The 14,575-nt window shown below is 36.4% G+C and overlaps 1 protein-coding gene across 9 annotated transcripts in view; it reads right to left on the reverse strand.

The window, feature by feature from the left end:
• Nucleotides 1–14,575, reverse strand: part of FOXP1 (forkhead box P1) — a 612,918-nt gene that overhangs the window by 375,268 nt on the left and 223,075 nt on the right. The window lies entirely within an intron of this gene.

Here is a 14,575-nt window from a genome sequence, read left to right on the forward strand (position 1 = left end):
CTTTGCTCAGAAGGGGTTTGCCATTGCCTCTTTCTAGGGCTTGAAAGGTGTGAGTTAACCAGGGTTAACTCAAGTGGGTTTCTATGACCAAGTGGGGATCTGAAGCCAGGTCCGCTATAGTCCCAGTCCAGGGCTCAATCCACTAAACCATGCTGGCACCTTAGACTGAGATGACATTCATTTATTCAGTTGCCCATTCATATCATCTGAGCATCTTACTATTTCCATTTGCCAAGTTCAAAATGGACATGGAAAAAATTACAATAGGGTACAATTTATTTATTTAATTTTTATATATCACATTTCTCCCAAATGGGACTCAAAGCAGTTGACAAAATTTAAAACACTACACCTGTTTTAATACACTTATCAATAGACTTATTAAAACAAATCAACCATAAATCCTGACTCCAAATGACAACAGCTACACCATCCTCACTACTGATCGCTTTGCTATTTTAAAAGTTCTCCTGTTTAATACATTTTTCTTTCTTTCTCTAACTACGGACACATATTAGGAAGAATATCCGAAATCAACAGAACGTGGCCATATAGCCCGGAAAACTCACAACAAACCAGAACATCTACATTCTGTAAGAACACAGAATACTTAATCTCTGAACAAAAACCCATAAGACTAGCCTACAAAATGAAAACTTTTCATTAAATACTACATGCCAAGCATTGTCCCTCCACATCTACATATTGAACTCAGGAAGAAAACTATTGGTTTGTAACCACCATACATTCCTCAATATCCCATATTTTGTAAATCATATTCACAATCTGGACATCTTGAGAGAGAGAAGGCAACATCAAAAGAATTTATGATTATGCATATTAAATTAAAATAGAATTTATATGTGTGTATAGCAACGCAAACTAAATATTTAAGGGTTCACTATATTATCTGTCTTGGGCTTCCACCTGCCTCTCTGTGTTATGTATAGTTTCAGACCTTTAAAAGTAATAATAAATAAATGTTAAAAATGGTAAACTGTTAATCTGAGCAAATCTAATCCAATTCAAATGTATCAAAAAAGAAGGGACCTTTCTACTTCATTCACGTCTTATTTTGTAGCTTATGGCTACAAAAAGGCACATCTGTTTTGGGATAAATGTTGCCTTTGTTTCTACTGAGTCCTTGCTCATCCCATTAACTGACTGTCCTTTAAATAGCACTTCTTAATCTGCGGGAATAAAACAGAAAAGAAATATTAATAACATTAACCAAAAGAAAGATAAACCAATTAAAACAGAAGTTGAAGACGAAACCAATAAATCAACCATAAATCCTGACTCCAAATGACAATAGCTACACCATCCTCACTATTGATCGCTTTGCTGTTCTATAATCTCCTGAATCTTGATTATCTGAAAGCAGATTGCACACCTGACCTAAATAAATCAACCCTTCCCAAATCTCATTTGCGGCTCTGAATAAAGTACATGTGAAGTACATTTTGCAAGAGTTACCATGTCATATACACCTTATTAAGCAGCATCCCTCTCACATAACAGCTGGTCCTTAGCCAAACCCAAGAAGCAGACATAACTCGCCTGAACCTATGACTAATACACTTTTCTTCCTTTCTCTAACTACGGACACATAGTAGGGAGCATATCCAGCATCAATACACTGAAAATGTTTTATATGCCCTTTTTACAATTTACTCAGACTGAACTTTCACTCAGTTTTCCTTGCCCATAAACCTTCATCAAAAGATTTCATGTCTCTAAAGCAGCTTCCTTAGACAATGCTTAATTGTGTTCCACTAAACATTTTTGTTATTTATCTTCCATTAAACCATAAGTCACCTTTTATAGTATCCGTTCATAGTCAGAACAAGTTTCTGCATAGCAGAATGCTAGTTTAGTATGAAGCAGACTCCTGTAATGATATTGATAATGGGTACAAATTATAACATTTATGAGGGAGGACAGTCTACTCTTTGTTCTAAAGCCCTATCATACCTTCCCTAAATTGCGTCTCTAGGGAAAATTACAGACTTTCCATACGAGTGACCTATCCTGCAGCTATTTCAGTCTGTTTTATTTTTCTAGCCTGAGAGAGAGTGAATCTAAACACCTGTAATTCCTTGTTAATGGAGTAACAATGTAACCTGATGACTGTTTACTCAGAAGTAAGGCACTTCCCTCCTAAACAGCCTAAATGCAATCACTAATCCCAATCAGCACAGCCCAATTGAGACCCAGTTGTCAAAACTTCTGTACATCCCACTGTTTCAGTAAACCTGTTCCAGATGGTGCTTAAAGCTGCAATCTTAGACGTTAAGGAAGGTATACCTCAGTTAAAGAAGTAGGCATGTTCCTGGGCACTGCTTCTTTAAGAAAAACTTTGGTACCAGAAACAGAAATATCAGAAAAAAACAGGGATATGTTTCGACATCGTAAGAGCAGTTTGAACATGTTTCAGCAGTATTTTTACTCAGAAATAAAGATATATACATGTGAAATAAAAGAAATAGATCAAGTAAGTATTACATGAGTAAACAAAAATATTTGAAATCTTCTCAAGACTAAGTGTTCTTTCAAAATGCATCCCGAGATATATTTTTTTATTTCACCAACCTGCATTTTTAATTTTCATTCCTTCACCATCCTTTTAAGACCAATGTTCCTAGACAATTTCTAGCTAGACAACAGTCAAGGAAAAATTGGGGTTTGGCAGGTATAAAAAAAAGCTTATAAAAAAGAGCATTTTTTTCTGAGACTTTGTAAACTGAGATTTGCTCTACATTGTTCTGGCCAAAAGGAAAATGAAATGTGTGGTATAAAGAACCAGATTGCACAGACTGAAAGTAGGCCAGTGTATATATTACATTTGCCTCTTCAGAGGACTAAAAGAATAATTTTTCCCCATTATACTATTGGAAGTACTGACAATGATCTTATTTTGGCACCAAGTTAAGGCCTGGTATTCATCTAAGAATGAAGTTTAGTGATCATATGTCTTGCTTTCTATAAACTCTGTTTTGATTTGCATGTATCTAATTGTTTAGAAATATTTAAACTTGGGTCTTTTGTTCAACTCTGCATTGATATAAATGGATATAAATAACTGAATAAAAACATATGATTAAATGCTTCTGAAGGACCTCTTGACCCTCAAAAGGCTTTACAAGAGGACAGGCAAATATGTGGAAGTGGTGAGGAACAAGACAGTTCCTTCTGTTCACATACGGAAGGATCAAAACGATGATCTTATTCATCATGTATGAAGTTCTCAACATCATAATGACCAATTCCTTTCAGCTGTAGGAAGCTATACTTAATTATCTTATAGTCTCCCTAAGCCAAGAGCAGTTTCTAGCCTGAAAACACTACAAATAGCTATGGAGATGGATTACAAACTATACTGACAATGTCTACGAAGATCACAAGAGCCGGAGCAGTTGGCAATATCATGTTTCATTAAATAAGATGCAATGTTTGAAACTACACATACCTTGTCCCTTATCAGAAAAAGTATAATTATGAAATACAACACACATTTCAGTATAAGTAAGACAAAATAAGAGAGTTTACAATCCATATAATTACCTGCTTTGGAAAATGCTACTTTACTTTGGGCCTTATGGTTCACCACCTCTTCTAAATATTTCTTTCTTCTTTAAGAAGCCTTTTCCCACAAGTCCATACTTATTTGAAACACTTAAATGCTACAGATCACTCCTGTAGTGAGAGGTTACACCTCAAGAGCTTAATACCTACTCCTAAATCTGTATCTATATATGAAGCAATTTATGACCATAATCACCCAAAAATATTATTGCTAACCTGAGATGTCTTATGTAATACTCTGGGTGGCATAAGCTCTCCAAGGTGTTAAGTTAAAAGACATTCCCTTCCTTTTTTTTTAAGACAAGGGACTCCAGAGACTTCCAGCATAGGAGGTGTATATTTTGCTACTAAGCAAAATCAGTCACAGAGCAAGGGCAGCTAACTTACTGGGAGGATCCGGAAAATATCTTTTCTGTCCTTTGGTAGCTCTCTGGTCTCCAAAGCTTCCAGCAGTGAATTGGGGACAATAGCATAAAAGGCCAGTGACATCTGGGTTATGTAGCATAGGTGGGTCCTGAACAAAGTCTTCCTCATAAAAGACTTGGAAAGAACTGGGATTGGATTTCCTTTTAACAGCAATTTTTCTTCTTAACATTTGCTGATGCTACTCTGTGTTTTTGCTTGCTTTAGAAGAGTAAAACAAAATAGTAAGCCAAATTTCTCCATTTTCAAGGGAGTGGTTTCCCAAGAAAAGCATAGTCTCATTCCCTTCCTATTTCCTGTCAGATACAGAGAAAAATGCAGGCAGCCGGAGTAGCAAGCATCAGTACTACTAACTCTAGAGAGGGCAAACCCATGTAGTGACAGCTTGGCAGCAGGAGGCCTCAGCTTAGTGGGTTGCTGGGATTTAAAAGGAACAAATATTATTTAGCTTCTGCAGTTGGAGGAAGAGGGAACAGAACTCTACAGATACAACTTTTCAACCAGAAAAAGAATGACAAATTAAAGATGTATATTGAGGATGAAACTGAGCTTTGATATCTATTGCTCAATATAAATTGGCAATTTAACTGTCTATAAAATATAAGTTAAGTTTTAGAATGTATTGGTGCAATTTCCAACAAATTGTGTACTTTTGCACAGTTTACTGCATAGAACGTAAATGCCAACTTATTATAATACAACCAAAATTATGAAGTAATACAACAGACCAATCTAATGACAAACTGACAACAGATTTTACCCCAATGATCAATGTCTAAAATTCCAAAAGCTTTTTCAACATGTTTCCCACAATACACAAAGTAAAACCCATGTTCTAAATATTTCATCTAGCAAATGAATTAAAAGAGAGTTGCTTTACCTTATTGCAAAAAAACAAGTAAACAGAGGATTACAATACATTACAATACATATTACCTAGGCATTCCCTATAAAGTAGACTGATGTACTTAAATTTCAAAGTCACGTGTAATTCATAAATTTAAACACAATTATTACTCTAATGCAGAGGAATCTGTATATGAATGAGCAGATGATATCATATTGCTGATAAATCAATACAAAAGTTAGATGCCATAAAGAATAAACCCAACTTAACAACAAACATGGTCATGCTAAGCAGTATGACTGTGTGATATCAAAGTATGGTGTCACAGATATAAGTGAATTCTCAAATACACCAACGTATCTGAAACTCATAGAAGTACAATAGAAGTATTTATGTAGATCTACTAGACCAGTGATTCTTAACCTGTGGGCCACAGAACACCAATGGGCAACGAGGACAAAAATCTGGGCTGCGAGCCTCCTTCCCATTTATTTGTTTATTTTATTTCCGCTCCTTTCGTGCCGCCTGCCACTCCTTCCCTACTGCTAACCAGCCCCACCCCATTGGATACACCACATCAGGTCTTGATGTTTAAATATGGTTTTCTGTGGGTGAGCAGACAGAGACTTCTGGATGGCATATGTTCTGTATCAGAAACTAGAGCTGATGTGGTCTATCCAATGCAATTTTCTGAACCAGCACCCCAAATGACCATACCAATCTAAAGTTGACCAAAAACAGATTCATAACCCTTTTGGTACTAATGTTGGAGAGTGGTCCCTGGTCAAAGTGGTCCTTGTTCAAAAAAAAAAAGGTTGGGAACCACTGCACTAGACAGAGGTGTTGATGAGGCATTTGCTCATTCTGTTGAGCTGAATGTTTATGTTCACTGAATTTGGAGGAACAATTTTACATTTGTTCTGCTCCATCTTAGAAAGCAATTTCAGAAAATAATGCTGCTGAACTACCATAAGATAGCATGGCTATTGGCCTCTGATATCCTTTCAGTTTCTGCTTTGCACTTGTATATGCATGAAACCACTGAAAGAAAGTGTCCAGAATGAAGTGGCTTGGTGCTGCTCGTACTTAATCTTTCCACTTATTTTCCTCTAAAATGATAGCAACTATCAACACACATCTCAAAGACGAGCAAACACAACTAGTAGATGAAAGACCGTTCCTTGGATTGCATTAGCAAAAGCAGATTGTGTGAGAACATAATTTAAAACATTTAGTCTGACCATGGATCCTGTATCCACAGATTCAACTATTTGTGGCCTAGAGACACCCCCCTGCAAAATATCCAAAATTGTTTTTGTCATTTGATTTAAGGCACACCACATTACTACATTGTTGTATATGATGGCACTTGAGTATCCACAAATGCTGACATCTGCTAGGGGTCCTGGAACCAAACCTCAATTAATAATGGGAATATTGTAAAGTTTCTAATATGTAAAATGTATTTTCCCGCATTCACAAAGTATGGGATGAGATAGAGAAGCTACATGCAAGAAAGTAGAAGAGGGAACTGATATTCAGCCTTTCCATATCACATCCTTCATGTCTTTAGGCTATTAGTAGCTCCCTTACTGGATATTTCTGGCACCACAAAGATCAAAAGCATAAACTTCCTAGCCTCCATGGAAGGTTTCTCAAAGCTGAACTGGCATTTACTATCTATCACAGAAACAGGTGAAAATGGACTGATATTCATAGATTACATGTGCTTTCACTACTACATAAAATGCCATCTGAGCTTGCAAAGTGAAGACTAGGTGAGAAGAGCATATGGGAGTTTATCATGTAAACTGTTATACCAAGGGAATCATGCTATAACAGCTGAGTCTGTTGAACACATGGTGACTTCACTGGCAAGGACAAACACTGTTGGTGGCGAGCATCCTCTCAGACTGCCTGCTAAATACTGCTGTGGTGAAATCTGCAAATATGGTAAGCATTCACCCCATAATGTGGGAAAAGACACTCATATGAGATCCTAGAAGCTAAAGTTAAATTGCAAGGTCAAAGAGCAAAAAGTACAACCTCAAATGTAGGCTTCAAGGATAGGGCTAATAGGAGAGGCAAAACTGAGAAGTTACTATATAGATAGGAAAGCTGTTTTCATTGCACTGTAGACTACTACAACCAGAGAAATCAGCCATAGCAGAGCACCTGATGAACCAACCTGGACACAGAATTTTATTTGAGAACACAGAAATGCTGGACCACTCTCACAGCCCAACCTACCTATCCGAACGTATCTCGGCCTATCAGCCCACCAGGACCCTAAGATCTTCTGGGGAGGCCCTGCTCTCTATCCCGCCTGCTTCACAGGTGCGGCTGGCGGGGACGAGAGACAGGGCCTTTTCTGTGGTGGCCCCTCGGCTCTGGAACGCCCTTCCCATGGAGGTAAGATTAGCCTCCTCGCTGATGGTATTCCGAAGAAGACTAAAAACTTGGATGTTCAAGCAGGCATTTGGCTAATTCGGTGCAATGAATGTGTTGATTATGGATTGGTAATATGGATGATGCAATTGTACCACGATTTTAGTTAGGAGATGTATTGGATTGTGATTTCGTGTAATATTGTGTATTATGTTTTTTATGGTTTTAATTGTATACTGTGCACTGTATATTTTGTTGTAAACCGCGTTGAGTCGCCAATTAGGCTGAGAAACGGCGGTATACAAGGACAGTAAATAAATAAATAAATAAATAAATAAATAAATAAATGTCAGACTACACAGAGAAGCCATTGAAATACACAAGCATGTGGACAATTTCAACAGAAAGGAGGAAACCATGAAAATGAACAAAATCTGGCTACCAGTATTAAAAAAACTCTAAAATTGCAACAGCACAACAACAGAGAGGAAGCAGACAGGGACATCTAATTACCTCTCAACAAAAGTTTGCCCCAGGCACAGTCAGGCCATTGTATGCTAATCAAGGTGGTCAGTTGAAACATTCACACCTAGCTCCAGTAAACAAGAGTCCTTTGTCTCACCCTGGTCATTCCACAGATATATAAACCCTTTTGCCTAGTTCGAACAGACCTCACTACATCTGAGAATGCTTGCCATAGATGCAGGCGAAACATCAGGAGAGAATGCCTCTAGACCATGGCCATATAGCCCGAAAAAACCTACAACAACCCAGTGATTCCAGCCATAAAAGCCTTCGACAATACATTGATCTGCACTTAATTCCTCTAAATATAGATTAGGGATCTCGCAAAAGCCTGGAACTTTTGATCTGAGGCACTCCTCTAATGAAACCCAATGTCCTGCACCTGTAGTATGCAACAGATATATCTCAAATGCATTTGTTATGCAATTTGAGTACATTTTGACACCAAATACTTGAGGTTTAGCCTATTGTGAGCATGGCTGACAACTGCTCTTCCTGCTGTACTGGATAAAACACATGGTATTTGGGGCTGTTCTGCCCTGAAAACAAAAACTCATGGAACACGTTTGGGTTTGGGGTCCCTTTTGAACTGTCTGAAATTGTTGTTTAGCATTAGTCCCAACCTCACAACTTCATCAGCCCTGTTCAAAGAAGCAAAAGGTATGCGCCTCTGAAGTAAACAGGAAATCACCAAGGAAGTGCAATGCAGAAACATTTTACTTTAAAAGTGAAAGCTTTTATAAAATGAGGAATTGGCATTCAGAAAAATTTGGGTAATTAAATATATCCAGAAAGTTTCCGGGTTATTCAAAATATTTGACTAATAAAAGGACACCTAGCACAAGTTAGGAAAGGCATTAAAAATTTCAAGAGGTCATCAACATGGCTAATGTATAGAATTAAGGAATTTATTAGAAAAAAAGGTTTCATTGAGCAAATGAAAGTCTTACCTATAAAGGAACAAATAATATTGTTAACAACAACAACAACAACAACTTTATTTTGTACACCGCCTAGATAATATGCTTCTGGTAATGCCCACTGTTTTTAATTGTTTTACTTTACCTTAAAAAGAATAAAAAATAAAAGAATAAAAAAGTGTTTGAGATAATCATCATTAATAAGCATTAAAATAAACAATGAAAAATATTTAAATATATAGGCAGTAACAACCAGATAGCAAGATGGATTACTGGACAGCAAAGATATCATCAGCATACTAGAAAAGATCAAGAGATTACAGATATCTGAATGTTTCCCTTCTGTGTTCACTATAAAAGATATAGGGCAGATCTCCGTGCCTGAACTTGTGTCAGGAAGTGGTCTGAGAAACTGCCAAATAATTCTGACAGAAGACATAGTTCTAGATCTTATTGATACAGATCGAAAGCTAAATAAATAAATAACCAGATCCAGATGGTATCCCAAAAACAATTCTTAAATTCACTTCAATGTAAAATTACAGGAGAAAGAGGAGGGGAAGAACCTGCCTCTAAGTTTAGCCTCTATTCCAAAAAAACTGGGAATAGCCAACGCAATTCTTTTTAAAAGAAAAAAGTAAGACCTAAGATCAGTGAGGGAACAGGATGAGATCAAAGAAATGATAGGCTGGTTAGTTCCATAAGTATTCTGGAAACTGGCAGAAAGCATTATGAATTCATAATTCATACAAGACACCAAATCCTGCCAGAGAACAATAAAGACCACTTCTGCAAAACTAAATCTTGACCTACATTTATCTTATTACATGTTAGCTGCAACTGTTCTATATGCACCACAAAAATATAAAATACTACTAAGCAGTTTGCCAACATGCTGGAAACCAAGGGCCATGATGTTAAAAGCTGTCTATGACTAACTGTAAACAGCAAAAATAGCCTTTATATAAATACAGTACTCTTCTTTCATACACATGCATGTTCAGAGCAAGAAACAACAAGCCGCCTTGACTAATGTAAATAATTAAGTTGTGGATCATAAAACTAGAGCTGAGCAAGTTGTTGGCTATTTTGGCACCATACTTATAAAATATAGCAGTTTGGTTTCACTCTTATCATCTACATTTATGAGATTTTGATAGAATGAATGACTACTTAACCTAAAACAGATGTGGTGTGCCTATATTGGTATGACTGAACTTAGATGTTATGACTAACGCAATCAGACTAACAGATATAGAACCAGTACATTTTACCACTCCAAAGATATAAAGTCTGAAAAAAGAAATTGAAAAAGAAACGTTAAACATCAGCATGTGTTCTGTACTGCCTATATCTCTATTCCCTTCCAATATTTACCTTTAGACGGCTTCCCCACCACCACTCAAATGTCTGTTCCTCCCTTCCTCGTTCTTTCTGCTCCTTAATGAATGACACCTTCATTTAACTAATCCTAGATTCTTAGAGAAACAACTATCCAGTCCAACTGATACATATAATTCAAATCTTTAATTGTACTCCCTACGACTCATCATGATAATTATTGCTAAATAATCCACTGTGACATGCACACCAGGAGAGAGATTGGAGGTATATTTACTGGAAATAGCAAATATTTGTTTCTGGCCATAAAAATGATATCCTAGACAAGCTCAAACAGGCTTATTCTACTGATACAAATGCTCATCAGCAAAACAAGAAAGGTATCAATTCCCCAGCCCCAAAGGCTAGCAAACACTTTGGAACAGGTTTTTAGCTAATGCAAAAAACCAATGAAGAAGGGGAAAGAAGAATAAAAACTCCAGGTGTGCTAGCAAATGATCAATAGCACAACATTGGATTGTAGTACAAACGTCATCACTGATGGTTAAATGTGGTAAACTGCACCAATCAATTCACTTTTTAACTCCCCTGAAAGAGTCTAATTCAATATATGCTGAATTTTCTGTACACAAAGGTTACAAGCCAAGAGTGCACTATATTAATTGCAAAATTTACAGTAAGAATATATAAAACAAGTGCAAAGTATCACATACACATTCATGAACAGTTACTTTCACTTTGCCTACTGGTCATGGTCAGAGCTTTTTTCCAGCTTATGAAGTTTATTTAATTTCTTTTAAATTTATTTTATACCCCACTCTTTATCCACAAAGGCTCTTAGAAAAGATTACAAATCGTTTATTTGCAATCTAAACAATTCCTCATGTCAGTTTCTGTTTTCTATATAAATCACTGCAGCTGCTTGAACATAACAAGGTACAAGTAAGCAACATTCACCTTCTGAAAACAGTAAAAGGCACAAATTCTGTCCCAATTAATTAAATACAGGGATTTCATTCAAAAATGCTTTTCTTCCTTTCTTGTACAAAGTAATAATTATATATATATATATATATATATATATATATATATATATAATTTTTACTGTCTTTTCCAGTGATTGTTGAAAGAGTTGTAACTTAATGGATGGATATATATATATATATATATATATATATATATATATATCCATTAAGTTACAACTCTTTCAACAATCACTGGAAAAGACAGTAAAAATTAGTTGCCCCTGGAGATTCCACCATAAAAAGGGACACAGATAACTTCTCTTTTCTTATCTGATATTAAATCTATAGCTCATGTGGGGAACTACCTACTTAAAAACAAGTTGTAGATTTTGCAGGATGAATCTTAGTTTTTAAAAAAGACACCCAAGCAGTTGAATTAAACTAGAGATTCCAAAACTTATTAGATCCTGCAAAGCCTATCTTTGGTACTTTTCCAGTAATAACCACACCTAAATGAAAGGAAATCCTGGGGATATCCTCATCGGCACTATAAAGTAAGCAAAATTGGGTTGTGACTCAGACTTCATTCAGCGCTCTAGGACTTCTCTGTACAGGTCTTTACATGCTGCACTACTTTTCCGCATCATTAAGTCAGGTTTTTAATATGATTTGTACATTGTGAACCAGATTCTCAGCTGCCATGATCTGGCACCACTCAGTGTGCTCCAATGCAAAAGGTATAATAATAATAATTTCATATGCCTAAAAAGAGTGAGAAAACTCCAACAAATGTTAAAATAAAGAACTGTTGTCTACTTAAATGTTATTACTCAAAAGTTGGAGTCTCCAGCATTTTAAAAACCATACAGAATAAGACTTGGTATTTGAGAAGCATTGGGTTGGTTGGTCATTGCAGGCAATAGGGTGCTGTACTACACTGCTTTGGTCTGAACTTGCAGGGCTCTTCTTATATTCTGACACTCAGAAGGAAGTCATAATAATACACTATGAGCATACAATTACCATAAATAAGACTAATAAGACTAAATAAGTCATGTTGCAGTGCTGTAGATAAGAATCTCCTAAAGTAAATGGGAAATCACATTTGGAATTTCACAAATATAGCTCCATTTTCAAGTGACTTCAAAATGTTACGAGTATCACATGGTATTCAATGCATTATGCATACACATTTCCACAAGCACTTCACATTAAAATAAAAGTATATGTGCTGTCAAAAAATTATGCAGTTCTTTACACAAATATTGTGCTTTGCTACTCTGCTGCAGAGTATGCATGTACAGTGTGGAACACATCTCACCACGCTAAAACAGTGGATGTTGCTCTTAATGATACAGGCCACATTATCATAGGATGTCTACAGCTGAGACCACTGGAGAAATTATACTGTTTAGCCAATATTGCACCACCTGACATCCTCCGGGAAGTAGCAGCCAATAATGAAAGGACCAAGGTAGCGACATCTTCAGCCCATCCTCTATTTGGATATCAGCCAGCTTGCCAACGGCTAAAATCAAGAAATAGTTTTCTAAGATCTACAGAGATACTTGAAGGAACACCTAAGCAAGCAAGAATCCAAAAGTGGCAGGCTAAAACCCAGCACTTCAATCAGTGGCTGATACCGAATGAGAGACTCCCTCCTGGGCACACAGAAGACTGGGCGACTTGGAAGGCATTGAACAGACTGCACTCTGGCACCACAAGATACAGAACCAACCTTAAGAAATGGGACCACAAAGTGGAGTCCACAACATGTGAGTGTGGAGAAGAGCAAACCATAGACCACTTATTACAATGCAATCTGAGACCTGCCATTTGCACAATGGAGGACCTTCTTATAGCAACACCAGAGGCACTCCAAGTGGCCAGCTACTGGTCAATGGACATTTAATATAATGTCAAGCTTTTAAACTTTGTGTATTTTAAATACATTACAACTGTACCCTTCTGATACGATAAATAAAATACACAAATAATTTAATTGGAGGCTGGACCATGATAGATGTTGGCCATCATCAGAAAAAAGTAAAAGGGGGCAGGTGGGTAAACAAGGTGAACACGCTACTGCACTGAATAATACATAAGCAGTAAGAGATAGTACCTGCCTGAAAAAAAGAGAGCTTTTGTTACAGACAACTAGCCTAAGATAACAAAAAGAGCATCCATTTAGTGACACCCAAGATACACTTGGATTTACTCCTAGTCATGTCTATAATAGCCACAAAAAATCAATGGAACAAGTAAAAAAATTGAAATTGGAGTAAAAAAAATCTGAGTCAACTGTTCCACTAGTCAATGTGAGTACTGTATCTTAACTCAAAAAAGGAACCACCCCTTTCTCTGAGTGACGAAAAGCAACAGATTAGTCCATCCTGGGAGAACCTAAAAAAAACTCTGACTTTTTCTCTCTTCTATTGTTTTTTTTTTTTGGGGGGGGGGTAGTGATTTTTTTTTAATGCCTAGGTGGGGAAAAGGTGGCAGGGATGGCCAGGGCAGCTGAAACATTGACTTGTTTACATAACATATCAAAATTCAAAATGCTGGTTCCAAAATCTCACCTCAACTTATACATGATGCCAACTCATATGTAAGTATATACAGTAAATATATTATCAAATAGTATGCCATAGTATATCACCTGGTTTGTAGGCACTAGCCCTAGAGGAGAACATTTTCTTGATTAAGAAGTTTACATTAGTCTGGAACATCATATTTTTCATTGGAAAAGATGCAAGGATTTACCCTACTCAAAATGCTGAGGATGATTTTTTCATTAGCATGGTTATGGAACTGTCTACTACCTCTTTTATGTTAAATGTGCTGACAGGTAAACTGACTATAACCTCTGGCACTTTCAAAGATTGATTTTATGAACAGAAACTTTGCACGTCTTAGCATGCCTGATCTTTCTGAAAAGCTGATTCAATTACTGGTATTATGGCTTATTAATTCATTCCGCATATAGTGGTTTGTTCAGTAATAAACAAATATATAGGGAAAATATATTCATCTAGTCAGATATAAATTTAAATGAATGTACACACACCTGAGACACTTTAACTTTCCCTTTAGAATAAAAAATCTATCTGTGATATATTACACAGACACATACAAATAAGTAAAGCTTTGTAATGTATTGCCGCAAATGATTGCAAGTGATTTGTGAGTACTGACACATAGCACAGTGCTGGCCACGCTTCTCCCAGTTTTCTCAATATTAAGCAGGTAAACAGATTTTAAAATTATTTTAGGGCCCTACAAATCTTCTAATAGGATTTAATGTGTTTGAGAGGTAGTCTCATATCTCTTTAACAAAAAAAGCTTATAATATGGTAAGAATGTATCAGGAAAAATATGCTTTTAAGAGATAAATCCTCTTGGCAAAGGCTGTAATCTTTCAAACTTAATTGGTGAACTCATTAATGAACAACTGCCACTACAAGAAGAAAAACTATTGTCAGTGACTTATCAGGTTATGAGATAACAAACTTAATTATATTGTTTTCGGTGGATTTACATTTACTTCCTTTAGGGCTTTAGCTGTTCCATGGTTGTACACA

This window comes from Anolis sagrei, chromosome 2 (assembly GCF_037176765.1).
Source record: "Anolis sagrei isolate rAnoSag1 chromosome 2, rAnoSag1.mat, whole genome shotgun sequence".
NCBI lineage: Eukaryota > Metazoa > Chordata > Lepidosauria > Squamata > Dactyloidae > Anolis > Anolis sagrei.